Source organism: Balaenoptera ricei, chromosome 13 (genome assembly GCF_028023285.1).
Source record: "Balaenoptera ricei isolate mBalRic1 chromosome 13, mBalRic1.hap2, whole genome shotgun sequence".
Taxonomy (NCBI): domain Eukaryota; kingdom Metazoa; phylum Chordata; class Mammalia; order Artiodactyla; family Balaenopteridae; genus Balaenoptera; species Balaenoptera ricei.
The window spans coordinates 34,850,713-34,855,641 of NC_082651.1; the positions used below are offsets into that span (position 1 = coordinate 34,850,713).

A 4,929-nucleotide genomic window follows, 5' to 3' on the forward strand; every position below is an offset into this window, starting at 1 on the left:
CAATGAGCCCGGGAAAGAGAACCAATTCTTTCAAACAGGGAGGGCTCTCTGCACTCTTCAGCTAAACCAGCGAGGCTTTACCACCGTCACGTTTAAAATAATGAGGAAGATGCCTCCATAGAGTTTACCGGGCTGCGCTAATCACGAGGGGCCTCGGGCGCCCAGGGCGGATCCCAGCGCCGGTGGCCGCGGGACCGGACGCCCTCCCCGGGACCCCCCCAGGACCCCCTCCCCGGGACGCGGCCGCGGGACAGGACGCCCCCCAGAACCCCTGCCCGGGACGCAGCTGCGGGACAGGACGCCCCCCAGACCCCTGCCCGGGACGCAGCTGCGGGACAGGACGCCCCCCAGAACCCCTGCCCGGGACGCGGCCGCGGGACACGAAGCTCCCCCCTCCCCAGGAACCCCTCCCCAGAGCGCGGGCCTCGCCGCCGTCTCGCAGCACCCGCCGCGCTCACCGCGGGCCGGGAGCCCCCTCAGGCCGACTGGCCCCCGCCCGCCGCCCGGCCTCCCTCCGGCCCGCGCCGCCCGCCGCGCTCACCGCGTTTTTCTTCTGCACCATCTTGTCCATCTTCTTGGCAATGCGGACCACCTCGTCCTCCATGGCCCTGGCAGGCCTGCCCCGCGCCGGGCCGCGGGGGACGGGAAACGAGAGGAGCTGGCCGGGCGGCAGGTAAGCCCAGGCGTCGGCGAGGGCCCTCACCAGGCGTGACCGAGGCGCTTCTTCACTCACGACGACTGCGACGGCGGGGGCGGCGGCGGCGGCGGCGCTCCTCCCACGCAGGCAGCGCCAATCGAGCTCCCAGCTCGCGGCGGCGACGGCGGCGGCGCTCCTCCCACGCAGGCAGCGCCAATCGAGCTCCCAGCTCGCGGCGGCGACGGCGGCGGCGCTCCTCCCCCGCAGGCAGCGCCAATCGAGCTCCCAGCTCGCGGCGGCGGCGGCGCTCCTCCCCCGCAGGCAGTGCCAAGCGAGCTCCCAGCTCGCGGCGGCGGCGGCGGCGGCGCTCCTCCCCCGCAGGCAGCGCCAAACGAGCTCCCAGCTCGCGGCGGCGGCGGCGGCGCTCCTCCCCCGCAGGCAGCGCCAATCCAGCTCGCGGCGGCGGCGGCGGCGCTCCTCCCCCGCAGGCAGCGACAATCGAGCTCCCAGCTCGCGGCGGCGGCGGCGGCGGCGGCGCTCCTCCCCCGCAGGCAGCGCCAATCGCGCTCCCAGCTCTGTTCTTTTGTTTTTTTTTTTTTTGAATTCTGAGATTTTTCATTTGAAGTACATCTTAAAGCTATTAAATTCACAAATATGCTAATTTAAATACCCAATTCTATTATCTAAAACACACATTGCAAACATACAAATATCTATTCTCTCCACATGTCAGAGCCCATTCATTTCATGGTTTGGAAATGGGGAGAATAGATCCCCTTAAACTGCAAGTCAGCAGGTGTTTCTTTACAGTTAACTTTAGCAAAATTCATACAAAATATTAATGAACAATGAATGATCTTCTTTACTTGTTAACTCACAAGGAAACACCTTCAAAACTGCATTTTGTTAAAGTTTCTGTACTAAAATGTAGAAAAACTGAACTACACAAATATTGAAAAGTTTAAAATTCCTTAATTTTTTATTCCTGGTACCACTACCACAATTTACAGGGCAATATACCTGATGTAATGAAAAGAAAAAGACAAAGCTACAACAGATAAAAGACCTCAGGAATGTACATCTAATTGACCCTCCGTTGCATGAATCAATAGCTGCACTTTTTGCAAACTGTGGCTAGGACAGTCCTGAACAAGAAGGGTTTCCTGTTTAAGCTGCAGTAACTTTTCTGACTATGGATCATCGTTCCTTCTGCGGCAGGTTTTTACAGTTCCTCTAATGCATTTGGGACGACTGTCTCAAAGTAACCTGCAGCTTTCCTGACAACTCCTCGCTCTCTCTCCTGCTAAGAACTGTAGCCCTTTTCTTCTGAGTTTTGAGAACCTTCTGCTACCATATCCACCACTTCCACCACCAGATCCATAACCACCACCATAGGGACTTCCCGAGCTTCTTCCACCAAAACTGCCCCCCTTCATGGGTCCATAATTTGATTGCTGTTGTCCACTATAATTTCCAAAATCATTATAGCTCCCACCACCACCACCGTAGTTACCTCCAAAATTTCCTCCTTCATTGTAAGCATCATATCCTCCACCACCGCCACCATATCCACCATCTTGGTTTCCATATCCTGGTCCACCACCACCATAGCCTCCTCTACTACTGTAACCAGGACCACCACCATCGTTACCACCGTCGCCTCCAAATCCGTTTTATCCACCATCACCTCCTCCATAACTACCTCTGCTGCCACCACCTCCACCACCATAGCCTCCTCTTCCACCAAAGTTTCCACCACGGCCAAAGTTACCTCCACCACCTCCAAAGTTTCCTCCACGACCCATAAAGTTGCCAGATCCACCTCCACGACCTCTCTGTGATCCAGCAGATTGCATTTCTTGTTTAGAAAGGGCCTTTTTCACTTACAATTATGCCCATTAATAGTGTGGTATTTCTGAACAACAATTTTATCAACTGTATCATGATCATCAAAAGTTACAAAAGCAAATCCTCTCTTTTTTCCACTCTGCCTGTCTTCCATAACTCCTATGGTTTCAATCTTGCCATACTTTTCAAAGTAGTCTCTCGAATTACATTCTTCTGTATCTTCTTTAATACCACCAACAAAAATTTTCTTCACTGTTAGATGGGCACCAGGCTTTACAGAATCCTCTCTAGAAACAGCTCTCTTTGGTTCCACTACACGCCCATCAACCTTGTGTGGTCGAGCACACATTGCTGCATCCACCTCTTCAACCCAAGAGTAAGTCACAAAACCAAAGCCCCTGGAACGGTTTGTCTGGGGGTCTCTCATCACCACACAATCTGTAAGTGTGCCCCATTTCTCAAAATGTTCTCTTAAGCTATCGTCTGTAGTTTCAAAGCTCAGACCGCCAATAAACAGTTTTCTCAACTGTTCTGGTTCCTTTGGATCATGGCCCTCCTCCCCCCGGCGGCGGCGGCGGCCGGAGTCGGGCTGGGGGCGACCGGGCGGCGGTTTTACCTCCGTTTTGAGACCGGACTCGCCTCTTCCAACTCGAGTTCAATATGGGACCGAGAGCCCAGCTCTGTTCTATGTTGGGCCATTTTACTTCAGCCCAAAAAAATTTCTTCTAGTATTCCCTAAGGTCTGCTGGGGATCAGTTTTCTTATTTTTCATTTATCTGTATTTGATTTTTTAAAATTGATTCCAATTTTCTGTTGAGATTCTCCATATTTTAATCTATTAATCCCCATCTTTTACTCTCAATATAGTCATTTTAAAGTTCTGTGCTAACTCCAGAATCTGAATTCCCTCTAAATCAATTTTTCTTGGTTTTTTTTTTTTTTGTCTTAAGTTTTAGTCACTTTTTCCTGCTTCAGGAATTTCATAATTTTTGATTGTGTGCTGGACGTGGTGAATAAAAAATTCATAGAGACTGAAGATGCTATTACTTTGCACCAGAGAAGATTTACCCTTTTCTCTGTTAATCAGAGTGGCTGATCATTTCAGTCATTTCAGGAATTTTACTAGGTCAGAACTGGGTTGGAGCTTTAGTTGTCTCATCCTACCTATGATTTTTCCTAATTTGTGGCCTCCCTGGATTTTTGCTGTGAGCCTGACAGGTCTTTGATTCTTCAATAAATACAGTCAGTTATTGACTTCAGTCTTTCAGATGTTTGAATTCAGCTCTTTAGGCTCTCAGTTCTCACAGCTTCAGAGTATGGCAAATGTAAGGAGAGACCAGCTATGTATTTGTTGCCGTTACACTTTCTCAGTGAAAATTTGTCTCATAAACACTGAAACATTGCAGATGATTTCACTTTTTCTGACTCAGCCCCCTTCTTGGGGATGGCACTTCTGGGTTTTTACTGTGAGTCTGGTAGGTCTCTAATTCCTCACTTTGGAAAGTTCTCTCCCTCAGGCATTAGGTATTTAGCTTCCTGCTTTATATAGGTTCAAAAACTGGCAAATGTCTTGAAGAGGAGACCTAATGATTGTCACAGGCCCCTTTATCTAGCGGGATTTGGTTTGTTAGTGCCATGACTGTGCAGGAAATTTCACTCTGCTTTCTTGGCTCAGTCCCCCATCATCCTATACCACCCTGACACTAAGGAAATGTCCTGTGGGGGAAATCGGCTTGACATTCTGCTAGATTTCACTCCATCATGCCAGCAAATGAGTTCATCAAAAGGTATGGTGATTTCTCTTTTCCAGTGGAGTATGTCTCCCTACACCAAACCCCTGCTCCAAATCTCTAAATGTCCCTCTCTAGCATATTAGTTGATATTGTTTCTTGATTGCTTCCTTAGCTCGATGATCTTTTATTCAAGTTTGTTTGCTCGTTGCAGCAGGAGTGATGGCCTGTGCCTACCTAGTGCAGGCATATTATTATGGAGATATGGCTTTGGTCCCAGACACCACAATAAGGAGAATATCATAAGAAAGCAAGTCACACGAGTTGTTTGGTTTCCCAGTGCATGTAAAAGTTATGTTTATGCTATACTGTAGTCTATTAAGTGTGCAATAGCATTATGTCTAAAAAAAGTACATATCTTAATTTGAAAGTAGACTTTAAGAATGCTACCCATAGGGGGCTTCCCTGGTGGCGCAGTGGTTGAGAATCTGCCTGCTGATGCAGGGGACATGGGTTCGAGCCCTGGTCTGGGAGGATCCCACATGCCGCGGAGCAGCTGGGCCTGTGAGCCACAATTACTGAGCCTGCGCGTCTGGAGCCTGTGCTCCGCAACAAGAGAGGCCGCGATAGTGAGAGGCCCGCGCACCGCGATGAAGAGTGGCCCTCACTTGCCACAACTAGAGAAAGCCCTTGCACAGAAACGAAGACCCAACA

The 4,929-nt window shown here is 50.4% G+C and overlaps 1 pseudogene; it reads right to left on the reverse strand.

Annotated features, from left to right (window-relative positions):
- Nucleotides 1-1,743: 1,743 nt before the first annotated feature.
- On the reverse strand, nt 1,744-3,111 carry LOC132376652 (heterogeneous nuclear ribonucleoprotein A3-like; annotated as a pseudogene).
- Nucleotides 3,112-4,929: the final 1,818 nt, after the last annotated feature.